Here is a 25,374-nt window from a genome sequence, read left to right on the forward strand (position 1 = left end):
AGGAGGAGGAAGGAGGAGGAGGAGGAGGAGGAAGGAGGAGGAGGAGGAGGAGGAGGAGGAAGGAGGAGGAGGAGGAGGAGGAGGAGGAGGAGGAAGGAGGAGGAAGGAGGAGGAGGAGGAGGAGGAGGAGGAGGAAGGAGAAGGAGGAGGAGGAAGGAGGAGGAAAAGGAGGAGAAGAACCTTCACAGAAGGAGTCATGTCAGAGGCTCTCTTGATAGGACGCAGCTCTGCCACTGCAAAATTTTGAAAGGGGAAAAAACAAACAAAACAAGGACTTTTCCCCCACCAAGAGCTAAATAAAAAGTAAAAAACCTAAATCTATCATGCAAGCAAACAGAAGGATTTAACTTTTGGAAAGAGTTTGACTTCAATTCCTCAGCTCTAAAAAACATTCTAAAAGTTCAGTTTTCCTGAACTTTAACTTGCTATACTCTTTCTTAGCTTATAATTTCGATTTGGCATCATAACCTTTCGACAATAAGAATAATCAGGATATCCCAAAAGTCTCTGAATAATTTTTTAGCCTTAAATTGCTTAAAACTGCACAAGAGCATTTGTAACAACCTATATATATAAATATTATTATTATTATTGTTATTACATCAAGGTAGTTGTTTTTTTTTGTGTTTGTAGGGGAGGATCTGGTATTTTGGAGCTAGAAATCCCCATCTTCCCTGCCAGGGAAGGCTGGAGTGTTTCAATGAAAAGCTTTCTTTAAATCTTCTGCACTTATTGACTTGTTTATTAAGTGCTCTGATTATAAGGCAGACCTAAAGAATAGTGTAAGCAGTAAGTGATAAATAGGGATATATACACACAAACACACACACACATATGTATTTGCTGAATGTTTTCTCATCTGTTAACTTGCTGGGTCCTAAAAACCACCATAAGGAAGGTTGAACACCTAATCAATTTTACAGATAAACAAACTGACAAAGAAAGGTTGAGTGACTAACTTGTCCAAGAGCATAAGACCAGTTAGTAGAGCTACTAGTTACTACTACTAGTCGCAATACTACTAGTGACTAGTACTATTACTAGTTACTAGAACCTATATCTCCTAACTTGAGTGCCTACTCTTTCTGCTACAATATCACAGACTATTCAGAATTTAATTTCTTTTTAAAAAACCAGAGGTATATGAAAACCCTTTTTTAAGTCACAGAAAAACCCAAAATTATTTTTCTTCTTTCATCCTTCCATTAGTGCAGATGGTGACCTGCCTCACAACTTTGTAATCTAGGTTCAGCTCAATTCAATTGATTAAAGACAGAGCTGAAAGCCACCTATAATGTAACCAAGTTCCTCATCTTATAAATGAGGAAACAGGATCAGAAAGTTCAGTGACTTGTTCAGGGTCACTCAGATAGCCAATGGCATGCTGGGATATGTAGTCCACGTCCTTGGATTCAGAATCCTGCATTTTGTAGCTTGATAAATTGAATTCCAGGTCAGTAGCATTCTATTAGGTTGTCCCTTCCCAAAACAGCCTTAGAAACTAAGGCTCTAGTTTCTGGGTATTTTAAGGATCTATGAACAAAGTTGAGTCCTTATATTTCAATCCTGCATCTCCAAATATTTTAGTTATATTCTCCACTTACCCTTTCTACTCTATATGCCGCCATTCAGGTCATCCTTCCGTGCCTGGAATGTAGTCTTCCTCACTTTCATCTCTTGTGTGTTGCTGTCTTCCAGGCCCACCTGAGGTACCATCTCTTCTGTGAAGAACTGCCCTCAAAAAAAAAAAGCCCAAACCCAACCTGAAAACTGATCTCTCTCCTCAAATTTCTCATAATACTTGGCTTGTGTTTCTGCTTTGCATTTAGGTCACTCTCCCTTGTATCATATTATTAGGGTGCACGTCCTTCCCCCATGAGACCATAAATGACTCGAGTCAGACCCGTCATGGATCTCTCTTCCTAACATTGGCACCAGATACAATGCATGGCACATACTGCATGTTTCACACATGTCTGTGTTTAACTATGGATGCTAAGAAGCCACTCGTTATTTCCACATTATTAATAATGTAGACTACATGTACACACAATAATCTGGGAATACAGGAAGGATTAGTGATTTCATCGGTTTAGGGGATTCCCTCCTCTGAGACTGAGGATAAGACAGTCTAAGTCTTGGTAGATTGGTTTTAGGGAAATGCCTGAACACAGAGAAATGAAGAGTCTGGCACAAGGGTCACACAGCCAGTAAGCATAAGAAATGGGAGCGAAACCCAGGTCTTCCTGATTTCAAGTCCAGCATTCCATTCAATACTCCAAGCTGCCTGTCTCCTATATATATTTACAAATAACACAGAAACAACATGTTGTGCATGTAAGTAACATGCTACGTAGAAAACATTTTGGTAGTTTTAAAATACGGGTAAAGTAACTCAATTTAAGATTCTTCTTGTACAGTGAAATAGAAGTACCTCAGCCCATCAGAGAGCTAGCCTGAAAGTCAGAAAGTCCTGGGTTAATAAATTCCTCCCTCTGACATTTACTAGCTGTGTGACCCTGGATAAGTCACTTACCTCTCTGTGCTACAGGTAAATCTCTATGACTAAACTGCATGTGTTTTTCTGAGTACCCAATACCACCAAAACAACAGATCTACCTACTCTCACCTTCTAAACAAATGAACTCAAAACTCCAGGCTGAATGAAATAGGAATGTTATTGATACATCCCTCAAATTTATATGGGATTTTTCTTTTTTGAAGTCTCATTCAAATAACCATTAGAAATAGCATTGGTAGTTATAGAACTAAAACCAGTTAGAGGCAGCTAGGCGACACAGTGGATAGAACGCTGGCTTGGAGTCAGGAAGAACCGAGTTCAAATTCTGCTTCAGACACTCACTAGCTATGTAAACCCTGAGCAAGACACTTGACTACTCCCATTCTCCACTGCCTCATCTATAAAATGGGGTAATAGTAGCACTTACTTCCCAGAGTTGTTTTAAGGATCAAATGAGATAATATTAGTAAACCCTCTGGCATAGTGACTGGCAAACAGTAGGTGCCATATAAGTGCTAGCCAGTAGTACTAGTACTAGTAGCAGCAGCAGCAATAACAACTGAAGGAGAGGGAAAGCAACAGAAATTTAAAATTCTGCAAGTAAGAATTTAACATAAGATCAAAGACTTAGAGCTAAAAGGAACCCTGCATATCATTTAGTTCAATTACCATTTTTCAGATGAGAAAGTTGAGGGCCATAGAGTGTAAGTGACTTGCCTAACACATCACCCAGATGGAGGAAAAGCTGAGATTTGAATCTAGGTCTTACAACACTAAATCCAGGACTCTTTCTACTTTGGTAAGATCAAATATATTGACTTTGCTTCCTAATTTATCAATCCTGTAACAGACAAAAGTCTCTGATTGATCTCATTATGAAAAAGGGTATTTGTAATAAATTTATTAAATGTAATTTTAAAAATACCCACTCAGATCTTTGGAAGGGTTAAAACTTGCAGCATGCTTCTGAATTATTAAAATAAATATTTTAACTTCTCCAGATGTCAGAATGAACTGCAAACACATACCACCCCAGAAACCTCTGAAGTAATTTTTGAGTATTTACCTAGCATGCCCTCCACCATGTGGCACCTTGGGCCTTTCAGGTCTCTATCTTTGATTGGGTAGCTCCCTCCAAAACTCTCCACTTGGCAGGAATCCAGGTGGCCGTGTTTTCTTCTCACACCCCCGGTCAGGTTACTTTTGTGCCCCCCCCCATCCTTTGACATACTATCTTCCTTTGACAAATTGTATTTCTCCATTAGAGTATAAACTCCTGGAGAGCAGGAACTACCTTTTTTTCCCCCACTTGTATTTATATTCCCGGCATTTAGAACAGGGCCTGGAACATATTAAGTTCATAATAAATACTTGCTGACTGACTTATACAACAGGGAGCAGTTTATAGAATAGGAAGTATCATTGCTACTTGAAAGAAGTACCTGGATTCCAGTTTTTACGGGGAGAAAATATAGAATATTGCAAAGGATGTGGATTTAATAATATTTAATAATAAGACAGTGACAAGAATATGGCTAGACTTTTGCTGTGCGCCAGAGGAAGGCATGGTCACCCTGAGCAAATCACATAGTCATTGAAGTACTGAAGGAGTTCTGGGAAAAAGCACCAGATCTGGATCCAGAGACCTAGTTTTCTAGATCTAATTCGCATCTTGTGTGACCTTGGGTATGTAATTTGACCTGGTGCGGGTGGTGGTGACTCAGTTTCCTTATTTGTAGAAAAAGAATTGGACGTGATCTCTAACTTTCCTTCCAGCTCTCAAGACTTATGAACTCTCTAAACTAAAATAAATAGCCAATCTCTTTTATTGGTCACTAACAGAGAGAGACAAGATAGAAGATTATTTAGGTCCTTTTACTAGCTGTGTGACTCTGGGCAAGTCACTTAACCCCAATTGCCTCCCCCCACCCCCACCCCCAAAAAAAAGATTACTTAGGTCCCTAATGACCAATTTTCTCCTCTTAAGAGAATAAACACCAAGTCATTACTCTTCCCACTACTCCCCAAACTGAGCCTTCATTTCTAGTCAGGGTCCACTGGCCAGCGTCCCCCCTTTCCCCAAAAACCTCTTCTAACAAGCTCATTCTCGATGCCCCCACTCTTCAGGACTTTTGCTCAGGTCTGGAATGCTTTGCTTTCCTTCTCTTCTCTTCATTTATCCAAATTCTGCTCATTTGTTGTGAAGAACCAGCTGAAGGAGGAAGAATAAAACCCATACTGACTTCTGTATGGTGGCAATAATCATGGGCTTGGAGTCAGAAAGACCTGAGTTCAAAAACTGCTTCTGATACTTACTAGCTCTGTGAGCTGGGGCAGGTCAGTTAACCTTACTCAGCCTGTTTCATCTGTAAAGTAGGGCTAATAATAGCAGCTACCTTACAGACCTATTTGAAGACTCAAATGAGATGATAAAGGTAAAGCACTTTGTAAACTTCAAAGCACTATATGTGTTAGTTGTCATTATTATTAGTACTATTATTATTACAATTATAATTACTATTATAATAAACTTCTACAAGGATTATAATCTAGCATAATTATTTAGCACTTCTATAATCACACAAACTGTCTACTGATTATTTCATATGTATCTTCTTATCTCCTCAATTAGAATGTAACCTTTTTCAGGACAAAGACTGTCATATTGTTTTCTTATGATCATTAGCACTACATGCACCAAAGCTGCTCAAGATTAATAGCTAGCATTTATATAGTTCTGTAATATGTTATCTCATTTGATCTTCACAACCCAGTGAAATAGGGGCTACTTATTTTCCCCCATTTTACAGATGAAGAAATTGTAACTAAGAAAGATTAAGGATCATACAGTTAGCAAGCATCTGAAGCAGAATTTGAACTCAGGTCTTCCTAACTCCAAGCCTCAGCACTCTTACCCACTGCCATCAGTAAATAAATACTTGTGGATTATCACTGGTTCTCACCTCACTGAAGAGAGGAATCACTAAATTAAAAATTTTATACCTACCAGTTTCTACCTTCCTAAAACTTCATACATTATCAGTTTCTGAAAATCATTCTTTGCATGGAACTTGTTCTAAAAAATGTAACTCTGGTAAGCTAAAAAAAAAAAAATGTAATGAGACATAGTCACATGCTTTTGGAGAATTGCTGCTTCAAAGAGCCTGGGAAGGAGACAAAACCCTAACAGGCCAGGGGGCTCAGTTTCTCCTTTGATTCAAAAGCTGTCTGCTCCTCAGCAAGCTAAGAATGCTAGCTTTTAGGCATACTCGTAAGAGTTTTTTCTCATTAACATAAATTTCTGAAAGAATTGTCTCAACATGAATCAAGAATAATACATGAAAACATTTCTCAAAGGGAAAGCAAATATATTTCACTTTATAAATTTGCTCTGCAAATTGACTCATTATTCATTGGGTGAGTACAAATTGGGAATCTAAATGTCATATTTAGAAATACCTACAGAATTCACTCCTACATCTGCATACATTTATATGCTTCTCACCAAAAAGATATACATAATAATCATTCTATTAACAAATAGAATAATATCTCTTGCTTGGTGGTAGGGTAAAAAGAAAGGAGATGAGAATCACATTTAAATCATTCCTTGAAGCATTAATTTAAGAAATGGATACAGTCTGGGATACTGAATTCTTTTCATAAAAGGTTCAAATTTAAAGGATAAAATGAGAGACTCAAAAAATATATTTAAGAAGAACTGAATTTTTTTCATAAAAGGTTCAAATTTGAAGTATAAAATGAGAGACTGAAAAAATACATTCATCTAAGAAGAGAGAAAAATCACCCTTTCTATGCAAACAAGTCATTTCTAAAAGATGTGGTAAAATTCAAGTATAAGGGTAAGCAATGAACAGTCATCTACTGTGGTTAGGAATGATCCCCAAAGTCACTTCAGCTGGCTCTTCCTTCCATTCGTTGCTGGGCCCAGCTCCATTAGCTACCTGCAGTGTCTGTCTATGACATATGTACTAATAGACCAATGATGGGCTGTCCATCTAAACACAGCAGGTCCTAGTTTGGACAATAGGCATCCTTTCTCATCTTCATTTTTCCTGTGTAGATTGTGAAGTCATAATTTTGGGAATAGTTTTTAAGCTCTTTCAGGAGGCTCTCTAGTATTCAGGGCTTGACATCCTGATGTCACTACAATGTTTGTCAGTAACACGAATATCTAGGGGACTTCTCCACTGGCAGGAAGCTAGGTGGCCCAATGAATAGAGTTATATACCTAGCAGAGTCAGGGAGACCTGATTCCAAATTGGTCTCAGAAATATATCTGCCATATAAGCCTGAGCAAGTCACTCAACCTCTCTGTCTGCCTCAGTTTCGTCATATGTAAAATGGAGGCAATAATAGGGCTCACTTCTTGGAACTGCTGTGAAGGAGAATGCTTTGCAAACCTTAAAAACTAAATAAATCCTAGTTATTATTATTATCTCTAGGAAAATGTATGGAAATTTCAAGGATCCCAACAAAATTCATCAATATTCTAACAATGATGCTACATGGCTGCAGATTATAGAAAACCACAATGTCCAGAACCTAAAGGATGGGGACATTGAGTTGGCAAAGCTCGATTAAGGCATGTGATCAGCAACGACCCAGATGATTTATCTGGGAAATAGAAGATTTAGAGAGGGAGGTGTGAGACAAAGGATAATTAGATGGACAGTTCTTGAACCATGGGACATTAAAAGAGGTAAAGGAAGGTCTTCAAGACATTGGCTGGACCCTCCCATCGGGAATTATGGGACATGGGTCACATAGATTCTCTAAAATATCAGAATACCAAAGTATATTGTCCCCTGCATCATCAGTTTGTTCTTCTACCCATCATAGGCACCTCATCCGTTTTAAATAACTTAGGATGACATAATGTTAAATGAAAATGGTATATATACATAAATGTATACCATTAAACAGTATCTCTCAAGCTTTATTATTAATGAAAGCTTAATACTTGCAAGGTAATATACTTTTAATGGCCATAAAACAGCATTCTGTGTCAGATGATCTACTATTTAATATATTAATTGTATCAAAAATCCAAACACTTTCCCTTTGAACTATTTCCACCAGTCTTGAACTTTCAGTACAACAGCACCCCCTAGAGGTTCCTTAAAACCTGCACAGCCTCACAATCTTTCTCATCATGAACTTGATTTTCTTTAGATTGATTTTTTATATCAACGTATTTTAGAAAAAGATTGCTAATAAAAAGGTGAACTTTGAAAAAATTAAAGCATGAGCACCAACAACCATTCATTATGGAAGGAGAGCAGCTAAAGAGTGCTGGATTTCCAACGTGACCCTGGAAAAATCTCTGGACCTCAGTTCACAAAGTGGCTGACTAACTTTCTCTCTATTCAATTGATTTGGAGGCAAAGAACTAGTATGGAGACAACACCACGAGATGCACCCCCTCGTAGTTTTTTGCACTCAAGGTCTAAAACTACAAGGAAAAATGAGACGGGCAGCTTCATCATGCCCTTCTTTGGCACCACAAAAAGAGCTGCTATAAATATTTTGTACATATAGGTCCTTTTTCTACAATTTTGTAGCCCTTTGGGCACAGTTCCAAACTGCACTCCAGAATGTTGGATCAGTTCACAACTCTACCAACACCATCATTAGTGTTCCAATTTTCCCACATCTTCTCCAACATTTATCATTTTACTGTTTTGTCATGTTGGCCAATCTGATAGGTGTGATGTGGTTCTTCAGAGTCGTTTTGATTTGCATTTCTCTAATCAATAGTGATTTAGAGCATTTTTTCATATGACTATGAAAACTTTAATTTTATTCTTCTTCAATTTCTTCCTCTGAAAACTGCCTGTTCATAGCCTTTGACCACTTATCAATTGGGGAATGACTTGTATCCTTATAAATTATATTGCTTTTTTCTTAAGCTGTCTTAAGATGAAGGGGCAATTACTCCTTAGCAAATCGAGGGCATTACAAATCTTTCCCAAAGGAATTTATTTATTAGTTATTAGAGGATATAATAAGGCACCTCCATATAGGGACCTTAAATCATTCTAGAAAGTTGAGGGGACCTGCTTTGATGGTGCTACTCTTAAAAGTTTATAGAGGGATAGGGAGAGGGAGATGATTAGCACTGCAGGTTTTCCTCCCACACAAATTCAGTTTTACAGATCTTATGTTAATGAATGTTGGTCATTTGGGACTAGACAAAGGAAATACTTATTCTTAAAACTCACAAGGGATAATTTTTCTAGAGAAAAATTTGCTAAATTCCCCTCACTAGAGACTGATAGATTTCTGTCTGGAGACATTAATAGTCATTTGGGGACTTCTGGTAAAGATTCCAACCATGCTTAGCTCCCTCTAAAACTTCTACAACCACAATAAGATAGCTAGCCAAATGAAAGAGAAGAGCAACAAAGGAAATGCACAAAAAAAAAAAATCTAGAGTCAGGTAATCCCCACGAGGGAAGGAGAGAAAACAACTAGAAGTTGTTGGCTGGGAGGCCTCCCTATGGTAGATCCTTCACTCGGTTCACTAGCCTTTTGACTGTAACTCCAGCAGCAGAAGGAAGGGGGTCGTGCCCAATTCAGGATGATCACATTCAGATGTGAGGGTCTGAACCACACACATGAAGGACTTTAAAAGGGGATGTTAGACTGAGACAGGTGGGAGTCAGGAAGGTCACGTGATCCATTCCACAGCTCCGTTCTACTCTCTCATACTGACTTTATCTGTTACACGGTGAGGGTCGCGTCCAATTGTGGTGTCATCATAACCTAAAAGCATGTTGCTATTTGGGGACCACAAAGTGGTGTGATTCAGCAGTCATCCAACTACAGCCAAAAAGTCCTGAGATATCTCACCAGGTTTCCCCAGTCTACTTCGGGGCTCTTTTTTACTGCCCCACACACTCCTGGGTTTTTTTTTGTTGCTTCATCTGTGAGCTCTAAGTACGATCAGACATGAAAACATGAGAGGAACAAATGTATACAAGGCTCTCATATCTACACACTTCTACTCCAAAGGCTTACCTTTGAGGGACCACGACCTTGAAGTCAAGAAACACCAGACAGGCATTGGCCTGAGGTGATGAGAGCAAGAGTACCCTTTGAAGCAGAGTCTGGTCGGCCCCAGGGGGATGCAGCCAGTAGGATAAAGGAAGAATAGGAAAGCAGGAAGATAACCCTATCCCTTCCTATAAGTGCTGCTTTAAGTGACATTACCTTATTTCTGCTTCTTAGAAATGAGCAGACCAATGGTATGCATTTCCTTACTAACCAGGTAAGGCAAGAGGGTGCTAGGTGGCACCATACTGCACAGATCTGGGCCTGGAGTCAGGAAGACTCATCTTTCTGAGTTCAAATCTGACCTCAGACACTAGCTATGTGACCCTGGGCAAGTCACTTCACCCTGTTTGCCTCAGTTTCCTCATCTGGAAAATGAGCTGGAGAAGGAAATGGCAAACCACTCCAGTATCTCTGTCATGAAAACTCCAATTGAGATCATGAAGAGTCAGACATGACTAAAACAAACGAAAACAAAGGCATGGAAAAACCGATTGCTAACATCTAAGTAATTCCACTCCCCAGATCTATCAAATCATCTTCAACTGAAGGGTTGACTTTTTTTAGAAAGGTGGGATAACATTTCCCTTTTTAAAGAGGATCAATTCTTTACTAGGGTCTCAGCTGAGTTTCTTAAAGGTATTTTAAGGATAATACTAAGTATCACAGTTATAATTTCCTTTTTTTCCTAAGAAAGGAGAATCTGTTTTCAGCACTATTATAAGAGAAAACAGGGATCAATATATCCTTTCTAAAAAAACTTTTCATATGTAATATTGCATGAATAAAATATTACCAAAGAGATGCTAGCAAAATATTTCAAAAGATTATACACTATGATTGGTTTGAGTTTATATCAGAAATACAGGGTTGATTCATTAGGGAAATTCTAAATATAATAGATCATATTAATGACAAAAACAATAAAAATCACATGATTTATCAATAAATGCTTTTTAAGGAACCGCTGGAGAAATGACAGTACCTTTTATGTTAAAAGCAAAAGAAATACTATAAAATAATATCACTGCCAAAGCAATATCAATCATCAAGTATAATGGAGAATAACAGGGGCAGCTAAGTGACACAATGGATTGAGGGCCAGACCCGGAGTCAGGAAGACTCATCTTCCTGAGTTCAAATCCAGCCCGAGACACTTACTAACTGTGTGACCCTGGGCAAATCACTTAAACCCTGTTTGCCTCAGTTTGTACAATAAGCTGGAGAAGGAAATGGCAAACCCCTCCAGTATCTTTGCCAAGAAAACCTCCTAAAAAAAAGAGTCATAAAGAGTCAGACATGAATGAAAACAACTAAACAACAACAACATGGAGAAATACTAGCAGCCTTTCCAATTAGATCAGAGGTAAAGCAAGGTTGTAAAGCACTGCCACCAGTTCTAGAAATACTTGCTATAACAATATGATACTGAGACTGAAGGAAAGAAAAAATAACTGAGGAATAGATAGGAGGACCTGAGTTCACATCTGGCCTCAGACCAAATGCTTGACACTTACTAGCTGTGTGACCCTGGGCAAGTCACTTAACCCCAATTGTCTAAAAAAACAAATAAAACAAATTTTAAAAAAAGAAACTAAGGATTACGCAGAAGAGAAGAAGAAACAAAATAATTGCTTTTTGCCAATGATAGGATAGTTTATTTAGAAAACCCTAGAGATTCAACAAAAACTAACAGAATTAACAACTTCAGTAAGATATCAGGATAAAAATAAACCCACAAAATTATCAGCTTTTCTGAACACTATAAAAAAAACATCAGAAAGGGATAGAAAAATAAATTCCATTCAAAATTATCAGAGTATATAGAACATCTGGGAGTTCACTTACCAAGGCATACATGACAATTATATGAAACTCTACAGATATAAAAAAGACAAACAATTGGAAAGGAATTACTCATGGTTGAGCTATGCTACTGCAAATGACAATATTACCTAAGTTTATTTACAGATTCAGTGTTCTAACAATCAAACTACCCAAGGATTACCTTCTATAACTAGAAAAACGAGAGGCAGCTAGGTGGTGAAGTGGATAGAGCTCCAACCTTGGAGTCAGGAGGACCTGAGTTCAAATTTGGTCTCAGACCAAAACATTTGACACTTAATAGCTGTGTGACCCTGGGCAAGTCACTTAACCCCGACTGCCTCACTAAAAGGCAAAAAAAAATTTTTTAAATGTAAAAAAATTTATTTGGTCAAGAATCTCCAAAGAAATAATGAAAAAGTGTGGGAAGTTTAGGGATCTAGCAATTCCAGGTCTTAAACTATACTGAAAAGCATCCACCATCAAAGCATTTTGGTACTAGTTAAAAAATAGAAAAATTGACCATTAGAACAGATAATGCACAAGATCCAGAAGCAACTGAACATAATGGCCTAAGTGTTCAATAAATCCAAGGACGCAAATTACTGGAGTATGAACTCACTATTTGACAAATAGTGCTTAGAATACTAGAAAACAATTGGAAGAAATTAGACTGAGACCAACATCTCACTCTGTCTACCATAATAACTTCCAAATGGATACGGAACCTTAATGTAAAAAGCTACATCATAAATAAATTAAATGAGAACGGAAAGTGATATGTTTCCTAACTATGGATAGCAGAAGAATTCCATACTAAACAACAGAGGTAATAAAATGGACAATTTTGATAACATAAAATTGAAATCTGCCTTCTGACCTCATCACTCAATTAAAATTGCTCCCTCCAATGTTACTGTTGATCTCTTAATTATCTAATCCAATCCATATCCTTCCTTACCTCTCTGCAGCATTTGACACAATCATCTCCTATAAGATTACCCTGTTTTTTCACCACACTGCTCTTTCGCAGTATTACATCTATCTATATGACTGCCCTTCTCAGTCCTCTCTGCTGAATCATCATGTATGTCACACTTTATAACTTGGTGTATCTCCATGGTTCCTTTCTGGGCTCCCTTTACGTTTTCTCTCTTGGTGATCTCATCAGCTTACATATGTTTAGTAATCATATCTGTGATGAAAATTCCAATCTGTACATCTAGCACTAGTACTTCTACTGAGCTCCAATTCCACATAATTGAATATTAGTAATTTCAAATCCCCCTGGACCATGGTCTGTCCAGCAGCAATGTATGGCTGTGAGAGTTGGACTATAAGGAAAGCTGAGTGCCGCAGAATCAATGCTTTCAAAGAAGACTTTTGATAGTCCCTTGGACAACAAGGACACCAAATCAGCCAATACCTAAAGAAATTAATCCAGACTATTCACTGGAAGGTCAAATACTGAAGTGGATGCTTAAATACTTTGACCACTTAATGAGAAGACAGAACTCATTAGAAAAGATCCTAATGTCAGGAAAGGTTGAAGGCAAAAGGAAAAGGGAGTAACAGAGGATGGAAATGGATAGATAGTGTCATCCCCTTAGCTTAGACAGACTTCGGGAGATAGAAGGGCTTGGCATGCAATGGTCCAAGGGGTCACAAAGAGTCGGACATGACTGAACAACTCAGCAGCAACAGCAGCAACATTTCAAATGGGAAATCCCAGAAAGCTCAAATTCAACATGGTCAAAACCAGAACTCGTTATCTTTATTTAAATTAGAATGATCTTTTCCCCAAAACCCACCCCCTCTTCTGAACCTCTTTATTTCTGTTGAGGGCACCTGCCATCATCCCAGTCACAAATATTCACAACCTCAAAGTTGTCCCTGGCTTTTATCCCACATTAGTGGCCAAGTTTTACCATTTCTTTCTCTATGTCTCTTACATGCGTCCCCATCTCTCCATTCACACAGCCACCACTCTCGTGCAAGCTTTCATCACTTCTCAACTGTTTTATCGGAATAGCCTCCTAATTGGCCTCCCTGCCTCAGACCTCTCCCCACTCCAGTCCATCTTCCACACAGCTGCCAACATCATTTTCCTGCTTAAACTCCAGCGGCTCCCTATTATCTTTAGAACAAACTAAAACCTCCTCTGTCTGACATTAAAGCCGGACCCCACTCCAATCTGTGTTCACACACTCTACAGGTTAGTCAAATCGTCTACTGTTCCTCAATAATAATAATAATAATAATAAATAATAATAATAATAGCATTTATACAGTACTTTAGAGTTTGGAAAGTGCTTTATAAATATTATCTCATTTCATCCTCAAAACAACTGTGAGAGGTAGTGAATATTAAATATTCCCAATTTACTGATGAGAAAATTGCAGCATGCCAAAATTAAGTGACCTACCTAAGGTCACACAGCCAGTATCTGACCATATTTGACTTCAGGTCTTCCTGACTCCACGTAAGTCCAGCACTGACTGTACCACCTAGCTACCTGGGAAGGCTTGTCCCACTAAACTACAAATCCCAGAATGCCCTTCCATTCTGAGTGTCTGATTTATACTTTATATCCTCAGCACTTAGTATAGTGCCTGACCCAAAGTAGGTACTAAATAAATGTTTCTTGATTTATTGATTGCTACCACTGACCAGAAGAAATCTGAATTTTCTCTTTACCTTACGAATAAAAATGTCTAAAATGTCTGCAAGAGTTACTAGAGGGTTAAAGTGTCCAGGTGCTTTATGTATAGCAATTCCAAGAATAATCCTATTACATTTAAATGGCTATCACTCCCCTTTGAAACTGTGATTAGTCAGGAGACAGCCAATGCCCATGGCTAATAGCCCTGCAGCCTGCCAAACAGAAAATTATGCTCCAGCTGCAGTAAGGATTGCCAGTGTTCACTGCTACCCTGTTAAGTAATTCCTCCTCCCTCTCCCTGCCCAGCCCTCTACTCCATTTTCTAGTACAATAGCTTTAGTTGGGGGGGGGGGGGGGGGGGGGGGGGGGGGGGGCAGGGAGTGAGGGGGAGAGCATAAATTATAAGTGAATATGACATTGTGTCTGCAGACTCAATGGCATGGAGCTTCCCAAGCAAGACAAATGACATCTTATTGAGGGTTGTTTTCAAGGCACAGCTGCTCCTGAAGGGTGCATGGAAAAACCTTTCTAGCTTCCGACAGATCGACCAGAGATGGCTCATTCTGACCTGTTTTGCTAGACTTGCCTGGAAAACAGAGAAAAGTCTTGTTCCAATGGTTTTATCAGGCAGAGCCCAAAGCCCAATCATCTGGACCACAAAGCTGGGCAGTGGTTTTGTTTTACCGCTATGATTCACAGAAGAAGCAGCTGTCAATTTTAACAAAATCAGAAAGCCACAAAGCAGAAGCAAACATTCTCTCTCCTACAACTTTCCTTCTATTCTCCTGGATTGTTTCTTTTTTTTGTTTAATGAAAATAAAACTGACTTTTAGATTGTGCCAATTTAATGATTTTAATAGGAAATCAAGAGTTAATCTCAGCATAATTTACCTTTAATTTCCAATTCTCTTCTTAACAATTTAATTTTAAAACTACTTTGGATCCCTTTTGTAAAATGTTGCAGTCATTTCCAGGTAAATTTCCCCATCTTCACAGCATTTAGCTTTTCTTTGAAACAAAGGAAAGCCAAATGACACAGTTACCATGTCTGTTAGTACAACAACATCTGGCACACACAGCCTCCTAACCTTTCTACTGACGTTATCTATTCCCTGGGATCAACATTAGCCATTTACTCAGAGCTCTGCTTCCTTCATTTACGTTACTGAAGTCATTCCAATATCCCTTTTGTTGGTCATAATATTCTAAATAAAGTCCTGGTTTTTTATTGATTCCACTATCAAAAGAAATGTAGAGTCAACAAGGTGGCCCAGTGCTTGCAGCAACGGACCTGGAGGCAGGAAGACGTGTTCAAATCTGGTCTCAGACACTAGCTGTGTGACCCTGGACAAGTCACTTAACTTTTGCTTGCCTCAGTTTCTTCATCTGTAAAAGGGAGGCAACAATAGCACCTACCTCCAAACGTTGTTGTGAGGATGAAAAATGAAATAATATTTGCAAAACACTCAAAGTGCTTCATTAACACTAGCTGGTAATAGTAGTAAAAAGAGAAATTTAATCATTCAGTGTTTTACAATATAAAATGTTAAAGTTTTTCAATTCTTTCACTGAACTTCTGAATCATTCGTATCCAGAAAATTTCTTAAAATGTACTATGATATTTAAAGCATATATATAATCCATATAGATTGTGAAATTTCACTGAGTGCTTACCTTGCATGTCTCAGCGTACCTCCATCACAAATAGGGTTTTCCCGATTTTTAATGTCATTGGTTTAAAAAATATCCTCAAGGATTTGGGTGTGTGTAAGAACACTGAAAATGACGTTACTTTTTTTGTGGTTCTAAATAGAAAAATCTGTTTTTAAGAAGCCAAAAGACACTGGACCCTTCAAACACAGGGCATTCACCTCAGCTTTCTTTCTACGACATTGAGAGAAATACAGGTAACATTCATTAAAAAGGATACTTCCTCTCTCTTCCTTTATTTGAAGTAGGAGCTGCGCATGTCAGTTTGTCCAACATGAACAGGATGAGCAGCCTTGGGTAGACTATAATCTTTGTTGTCAGAGAGCACTTCCATTTGAGGGACTGAGGGGCCGATGAGAAAGACTGTTATACAAGAAACCATCTGCTCGTAGGAGTAAAGGGTTGAGTCACTCGCTGCCTATTAATTGTTCAAATGCTAGTCAATAGAAGCCTCATGGCTCTTGAATTTCATTTCGAAATGGGAGAAAATGTGTTCTCTGGTTAGGAGATTAGGACTAACTGTAATAAACCATTAACTCCAAATTGAAGTCTACTTTCAGATATAGATACCCATAACACCGACTGACTCACTTAGGGTTAAATAATCAATACATTAGTTTGCTATTAGGAGACGTGGAGAACAGAAATGCTAAACCAGGGTTTCTACCTTCAAAAAGCTTTCAGTTTAGTTGGGGAAGTCCAATTCATTCCAAGTCAACAAGCACTAGTCAACATGGACCTAATTTGGACAAGGTGCCATGTGCTGGACACAAAAACAAAACAGAAACAGTCTCTGTCCCCAGACGAATTTACATTCCACTGAGAGAAAAAACAGACGAGTATAAATATTGATGATTTGAGAAGGGAAGAGCACGTATAACTGGAGGATCTGGAAAGGCTTCTGTTAGGAGGTGGCACATGAGGAGAAGAGAAGAACAGAGGAGAGGGGATGGGGTCAAGTGCACACATGGAAGGACTGTTCTTAACAAGAAAAAGCGTCACTTCTTTGAGAATGACTAGAACAAGAGAGGTGAAAATGAGAGATGATAATGAGCTATGGGATAAGGGAGAAGAGAAAATCCAACATAATTTCCACTTTCTTGGTAAAGTAGGAGGCAAGGTCCTGCGGGGAGGGGGCAGGGAATAGGTAGTATGCCCTTGTTGTTGTTCAGTTGTGTCTGACTCTTCGTGATCCCATTTGGGGTTTTCTTGGCAGAGGTACTGGAGTGGTTTGCCATTTCTTTCTCCAGCTCATTTTACAGATGAGGAAACTAAGGCAAACAGGGTGAAGCCACTTGCCCAGGGTCACAGAGCTACTAAGTATCTGAGACCAGATTTGAATTTAGGAAGATGAGTTTTCCTGATTCCAGGTCCTCTGTATCCAAAAGAGAAGAGGTTTACAACAGCTACTGAGGGGAATGTGACAAAAAAAAAAGTCAATTAGAGAAGAATAGAAGGACTGACATGCAGCAGGGAGAGATCCAGTCAAGATTAGATAACAACAATTTTGTAATGGACCCAATCGCTAAGGTTGTGTGGCTCCACTGTAGAAGAGGGGAGAAAAGATGGTGGGAAACCCAAGAGTAAGGTTGAACAAGGCATGAGTGGAGAAAGTACTGGGAGGCAAAGAATTCAAGAAGAGAAGGGGCAGCTAGGTGGCGTAGTAGATAGAGCACCAGTCCTGTAGTCAAGGGGACCTGAGTTCAAATCTGACCTCAGACACATAATACTTCCTAGCTGTGTGACTCTGGACAAGTCACTTAAACCCAAATGCCTCACTAAAAAAAAAAAAAAAAAATCAAGAGGAGAGAACAGCGATTAATTAGATAGGGCTAAGATTATGAAGGCAGCAAAGTGGGGCCGGGGTAAAGATACTGGTGTGGGAAAGGGGCAGAACACTGAAGTTTGTGCTGAGAGCAAAGAACAGGTTTAGAAGGCATGAGGCACAGGGATACAGACAGACGGGGAAAATGAATACCTTGTTATTTACACCCATTCTCTAGCTTCCAAAAACCAAAACCAGTTCTTACAAAAAGTGAGTGCAATTGGAACATTTCTGTGATATACATGCATATCGAGAATAATTCTCACTTCTGGGATAAGCAGATCTTAATTTCTAAGTTCTGAATGCTTTTTTTTTGTAAACCACAAAATGCTACATAAATGTCAGCCACTACACAGCATTATTATTCATATGAGAAAATAGAATAGAATGTTTTGCTTGCTCTTTGTGAAACAGTTAATTATGGATACAATTTGCATCCAAAACACTCTCTGCCAAACAAGAGAATCCAGAATGGAAAAAGACTCAAAGACTAGAGCTGGAAATTACACCAGTCTCTAGACAAAAGATGAACAAAGAGAAAAAAGTCAATTCTTGACACTGTTAAAGTGAAATGATTTTTATTTTGGTAGCGGGTGTGCAGCAATAACGGGGAAGAAGAGGGACAAAGCCATAAATCAGGATCGATTGGTTTGGGGAACTGAAGAGCGTTTTGCCATTGGCATCAATACCTCTCCCTTGCCTAGATCCTTCCATTGTATTTAACTGTACAGAGAAGAAAAGTAAATTTCTACTTGGATATGTTTCTTTCCTGCCTTATCCATAACAGGCACTCAAAAACCATTTCTTTTTGGCAATGGTAAAAATGTATGTGGCACAAAGTACACATATCCAAAGTTTTTTGCTGTCTTCAAAAATAAAGCTAACTAAGTTAAGAAATACCATTGGTTTAGCGATAATGAGACATGGTTCAGGTTACATACACTATTTATGTGTTAATAAGATAGAGAAGAAACTTTTCAGTGTTCCAGGTAATTCCTTAAAACCGTAAATTGCAAATCATTTCCCAGTGAATACAAAAGTAAAGCAAGGATCCTCGCTATTATTTGACAAAGATCTAGAAATGCTAGAAAATGTAACAAGACAAGGGAAAGAAATTAAAGGCATAAAAATGGGCAAAAGACGAGATAAAACTATTCCTCTTTACTAAAGACGTGATACTTTTATATAGAACATCCTAGGAAATCAGGAAAGAAACAACGGGACAATTAAAATCTTCAGTAAATGTGTGGGATACAAAATTAATCCACAGAAATCAAGAGCGTCCTATATCATAATGACAAGAAAATCTAAGAGACAATAATGGAAAAGGGAAGGTCCATTCAAAGGAAGTACAAAATGCATAAAATACCCAGGGGCCAGGCCTATATGTCAAAATAGACAGCTAGGTGTTTCAGTGAATAGAGCTCTGGGCCCAGAGTTAGGAAGACCTGAGTTCCAATTTGACCTCAGACACTTATTAGCTATGCGAGCCTGGCCAAGTCATTTAACCTCTGTTTTCCTTAAGCCACTGGAGAAGGAAATGGCAAACCACTCCAGTATTTTTGCCAAGAAAACCCCACAGGTAGGATAATCCATGGGGTCATACAAAGTCAGATACAACTGAACAACAACAATAAATATAGTAAAGTACACTCAATATTTGTATAGATACAGGTGCAAAATACTACTTAAAGAAATAAAGAGTAACTCAAATAACGGGAGAAATATTTTTTTAAATTCAATTTTATTTCCAGTTCTGAATTCTCTCCTCCTACCTCTCCCTCCCACACCCATTTAGAAAGCAAGAAAAACAAAACCCATTACAAATATAGTCAAGCAAAACAAATTCCCACATCAGCCATATCTAAAAAAAATATATACTTTAATCTGCATGCAGAAATATTCACTTCAGTAGTCATGGCTGGGTCATGTCAACATAATAAAAATCAAAATACTACCAAAATTAATTTATAGATTATACTTTACAATATAGTAACAAAATTCATTTGAGGAATATAAAATATCAGGGGAAATTTTGGGGAAAAAAGGTAGGAATGAAGAGAGAACAGAACTTCCATACAAATTATAAGTATTACAAAGTTTGCTGTTCGGTCATGTCAGTTGTGTATGACTCTTTGTGACTCCATTTGGGGTTTTCTTGGCAAAGGACCTGAGTGCTGTTTCTTTCTCCAGTTCATTTTACAGATGAGGAAACTGAGGCAAACAGAGTGAAGTGACTCACCCAGGGTGACACAGCTAGTAAGTGTCTGATGCCAGATTTGAACTCAGGAAGATGAGTCTTCCTGACTCCAGGCCTGGTAGCACTGTATCCACTATACCACCTAGCTGTCTCTATATCTGTGTATAAATTATATTATGAAGTATATGCTATAGACAGTTTACTCATCATTAGAGGTTAGCAAATAATGAACCACTGCTCCTAGAAGAAATAAAGGATTGGGTTCCTGAGAGTCTCTGGTCACAAACATTTACTTCAACACTTTTTGAGAGTAGCTCACATACAGATCCTTGAATTTCCTCTTCCTTTTTCTGGATGTACCATCTTGTTGATTCACTAATATTGACCTCACAGCCAACAGCACTATAATTTGTGCCTGAATGAAGCTTATTATATTTTCTCCTTAAGGCACGTCAGAGCCTTCCTGTGATGAGGAATACTAGATAGAACTTTGGCACTATGCTTGAGGGCCATTTTAAACAGTGAAATCACCAACAAAAAGCACCAAAATGCACTATTTAGTGCATCGGACCTCAAAAAAGACATTCACTGACAGCGTGAGAGCTGAATGAGAAAGCAGAGCACCTCTTTCTTTGTTCAACCTCTGTTGGGAATGAATGCATCCGATTAGTCAAATGTTTTGCCTCTCTTCTGACTGAGAAAGCATTGTAAGTATAGATTTGGGGTTACAAATAAATTTTAGCCAATAGGTGAATTTGCAAATACAGAGTCTGCAAATAATGAAGATGGACTGTACGTGCAAAGTATATACGAATATATAACTTATAAAATATATATATTAGAAATCAGCAATCATTGAAACGATTTACTGGTTAAAAAATAAAAAGGGGGTCAATGGAACAGATTAGAGAAGAAAGATTCAGAAACAACTGAACACAGTAAACCAGTCTTTACTAAATCTGAACACATAAATTACCTCTAAAAGAACTCCCTATATGATAAGTGTATGGGAGAAATCAGGTTGAAACCAACATCCTACACCAGATTCCACAAGCAATTCAAAATAAATGTGACCTGAATGCTTAAAATCATACCATATACATATATATGTGTGTGTGTGTCTGTCCATATATGTTTGTCTGTCTACATATACATATGTGTATGTATTATATACATATATGATATATACACACATACACATACATATATAATCTTTTCAAACTTTATTATAAGGCATGGTTCTCTGAAAGGGATTGGGAGGAAAAATATAATGAGAAATATAGGTATTATAAAAACAAAAGCTATCAGTAGAACTTATTTTTAAAAATAAGTTGCAGAATAGGTGCTGATCTGCACTGGTGGAGGGATTCCTTTACATCTATGAAGTCACAGGTCTAGTTAAAACACAACGAAGCAACCAAATCAAAATCTAAAGGTAATCAGAACCTGTTAATCCACTGATGTTTCTGTTGTGGGGCTATCTCTTCCCTTTCTTCTTTTCCTTCAGTTTTCTCTAAACCAATGAAAGCACTGGTGCAGTGAAAGGGGGGGCGGGGAAGGTATTAGAAGACAATGCAGCCCAGTCACATAGTACATGAGATAAGAGAATGGTTAGGTGGACTGAGAACTTGCTGAATGACTACACCCAAGAGAAGCCACGACTGAGTTTACATCAACTTAAATGGAGCCTCTAGTAAGGTTCGCTATGTGAAGTTCAACCCTATTTTTGATAACACTTTGGATGGAGAAACTGATGGCCACCTTATCAAATATGCAGATGTCAGAGAGAAGAACCAAAAAGACCTTAGCAGGCTTGAAAAAGCAATAGGTCAAATATAATGAAATGAAATTTAATGTTAATAAACATAAAGTCTTATATTTGAGCCCAAAAAATCAACTGCCTAAGTCAGCATAAAAGAGATGAAAAAGATTTGGGGAGTTAAGTGGACTATAAACAAGATTAATATAGAAACGCCGCAGACAAAAAAAAATACCCACTAAAGTCACTTTGTTGTTGTTAAGTCGTTTCAGTCCTGTCTGACTCTTCGTGACCCTGTTTGGGTTTGTTTTTTTTTTTGGTAAAGATACTGGAGTGGTTTGCCATTTCCTTCTCCAGCTCATTTTACAGATGAGAAATTGAGGCAAACAGGGTTAAGTGACTTGCCCAAGGTCACACAGCTAGTAAGTGTCTGAGGCTGGACTGGAACTCAGGAAGATGAGTCTTGCTGATTCCAAGCCCAGTGCTCTATCCACAGTGTCTCAAAAGTCACCCTAGGCTGTTATCAGTAGCACAGCATTCAGAATGAAGGGAATTATGGTCACATTGTATTTTGCCCAGATCAGATGGCAGCTAGAATAATGTTTTCAGTTTGAGAAGCCACATTTTAGGAAAGGCATCAACTAGACTAGAGTGCAATCCAGGGGAAGCAACTGAGACAGTGAGAGGACTGGAGATTAGATAAAGAATGGCTAAAGAAACGAGGATGCTTCAGCTGGAAAAGAGAAGACCTAAGACGTAATAACTGTCTTCAAGTACAGTAAGGGCTAGAACAGAAGAAGACCTCACTTACTCTATCTGGCCCCACAGAGCAGAACTAAAACAGAAGAGCAGTTCAGTTCAGTACAAGCAAAAACTCCCCCACAATTGGAACTGCCTAAAAGTCAAATGGGATGTCTCAGGAAATGGTGGGCTCCCAAGCCACTGGTAGTCTTCAAGTGGACTTTTGGACTACCAGGGCTTTACAGAGCGCTTTACCGTTCAGGGAACGTTCAGACTCACCCTGAAAGAGAATACTCACAGAATCATACAAGAGTACATTAAGGAGTGACATTCAAAGTTCCAGCACAAAATGGGGCAGCTAGGTGGTACAGTGGATAGAGCACTGGCCCTGGAGTCAGGAGGACCTGAGTTAAAAGCTGGTCTCAGACACTTGACACTCACCAGCTGTGTGACCCTGGGCAAGTCACTTAACCCCACTGCCTAGTCCCCCCCCCCAAAAAAATTCCAGCATATAGATTTCGAATTTTTCAAAATAAGTGACAGGAAAGGATTCAATTGGCATAGTGGTCATTCACAAGCAATTCAAGCCCAATGCATAAAATTATAGAAATGGTCCTAAGGAATTATCTAACTGAAATCAGTTCACTACCTCAAAAGGCAGTCTTATACATTGACAGATAGCTTGAATTACTAGAAACAGCTTTCTTTTATTGAGCTGAAAGGTGATTCCCTGACATTGTAACCCTTTGGTTCAATTCTGCCCCCTGAATCCACACCAAACAAATCTTGGATTCGCTATCATGTCTCCCATCACCCCAGACCCCCTTCCTTCCCAGTCCTTTAGTCTTCTCAAGGCTAAAACATCCCCACTTCCTTCAGTCATTCCCCCTAAGGGGTTTTCAGCCTCCTCAACACCCTGTCACTTTCTTTTGGACACATTCTAGTTACTCTTAAAATACAGTTCTCAGAACAAAGAAAATACTCCAGGATCTGAACAGAGATGAAAGTAGTTAAGTTCTGTCCTTCTAGTGATCAGAGCACTATACTGCTATTAATGTAACCCACGATTATATTTAAGGTTCAGAGAAATATTGCCATAAATGGTATACAATATTTGCCAATCAAGATGATGAGCTTTTTAATGAAACTTCCCTTTGAACTAGGCATGCTGCCTACACTCCTAGCTGAAAATGCACTGTATCTAATCTCTCCTTTTTCACTATAAACTATAAGTAAAAATCATTTTTAAGCCTTTAATTGCCTGTTTTCAGAAAAGTCAACATGGAAAGAAATCAAACAATCCATCAATAAGTACTTACTAAGCTCCCACTATATGTCAGGCACTGTTAAGAAACATAGATACAAAGAAAGGCAAAAGACCGTCCCTGTCTTCAAGAAGCTCACAGTCTAACGGGGAAGCTATAAGAAAACAACAAAGCACAAACAAGCTATAGACAGGATGAACTGGAGATCATCAATGGAGAGAAGGCTCTAGAATTAAGGGCAATTGGGAAAGTTTCTTGCAGAGGTGGGGTTTTCACTAGGACTTGAAAGTAGCCAGGGAAGCCAGGAAGTGGAGATGAGGAGGGAGAGGATTCCAGGCTCGGTGAAACAGCCAGTGAAAATGCCTGAAGTCGGGGCAGCTAGGTGGCGCAGTGGATAGAGCACGGGCCCTGAAGTCAGGAGGACCTGGGTTCAAATCCGACCTCAGACCAAACACTTGACACTTACTAGCTGTGTGACCCTGGGCAAGTCACTTAACCCCAACTGCCTTAAAAAAAAAAAAAGAAAGAAAGAAAAAGAAAAAAAAAAGAAAATGCCTGAAGTTTGGAGACAGAGAGTTTGTTTGAGAAACAGCAAGGAGGCCAGTATCACTGGATCTCAGAGTACACAGAAGATGGGTCCAAGCTGTGAAAGGCTTTGAATGCCAAATTGAGGATTTTCTATTTTAACCTGGAGGTAATGGAAAGTCATGAAGTTAACTGAATAAGGGGATGACGTGATTGGATCTGCACTTTAGGAAGATATATTTGAAAGCTGAGTGGAAAACAGACTTGAGTGGGGACAGATTTGAGGCAGGGAGACCTAGTTAGTCTATTCCAGGCTTTTGCAATAGTCCAGGCACGAGGGGATGAGAGGCTGAACCAGGGTAATGGCAGTGCCAGAGGAGGGAAGGGGGAGTATAGGACAGATGGCACAAAAATAAAATCAACAGGACTTGACCACAGATTGGAGAGAGAATGAGAAGCTAAAGATGACACTTGGGTCACTAGCCTGGGGGTAATGGGAGGATATCCATAGCAGCGATTTTTGTTGTAGCAAAGAACTGGAAATGAAGTAGGAGCTCATCAACTGGGGAATGGCTAAACAAATTCTACCCAAAAATGTGACTGAACATGACAGTGCTGTAAGAAATGATAAATAGGAAGAATTCAGAGAAGCAAAGGATGACATACGAAATAGTGCAGAGTCAAGTAAGGAGAATCAGAAAAACAAGACGCACAATACCAAGGGAAAGAACAAAGAACAAAAACAAAGAAACGAAAGAAAGAAAGGAAGGAAGGAAGGAAGGAAGGAAGGAAGGAAGGAAGGAAGGAAGGAAGGAAGGAAGGGAGGGAGGGAGGGAGGGAGGGAGGAAGGAAGGAAGCAGGAAGGAAGGAAGGAAGGAAGGAAGGAAGGAAGGAAGGAAGGAAGGAAGAAAGGAAGGAAGGAAGGGAGGGAGGAAGGAAGGAAGGAAGGAAGGAAGGAAGGAAGGAAGGAAGGAAGGGAGGGAGGGAGGGAGGGAGGGAGGAAGGAAGGAAGCAGGAAGGAAGGAAGGAAGGAAGGAAGGAAGGAAGGAAGGAAGGAAGGAAGGAAGGAAGGAGGGAGGGAGGGAGGGAGGGAGGGAAGGAAGGAAGGAAGGAAGGAAGGAAGGAAGGAAGGAAGGAAGGAAGGAAGGAAGGAAGGAAGGAAGGAAGGAAGGAAGGAAGGAAGGAAGGAAGAAAGAAAGAAAGAAAGAAAGAAAGAAAGAAAGAAAGAAAGAAAGAAAGAAAGAAAGAAGAAAGAAAGAAAGAA

The 25,374-nt window shown here is 38.9% G+C and overlaps 1 protein-coding gene across 2 annotated transcripts in view; it reads right to left on the reverse strand.

The window, feature by feature from the left end:
• Window positions 1-25,374, reverse strand: part of VGLL4 (vestigial like family member 4) — a 186,869-nt gene that overhangs the window by 99,090 nt on the left and 62,405 nt on the right. The gene's annotated exons all lie outside the window — the stretch shown is intronic.

This window comes from Vombatus ursinus, unplaced genomic scaffold, assembly GCF_900497805.2.
Source record: "Vombatus ursinus unplaced genomic scaffold, bare-nosed wombat genome assembly UNPS02014773.1, whole genome shotgun sequence".
NCBI lineage: Eukaryota > Metazoa > Chordata > Mammalia > Diprotodontia > Vombatidae > Vombatus > Vombatus ursinus.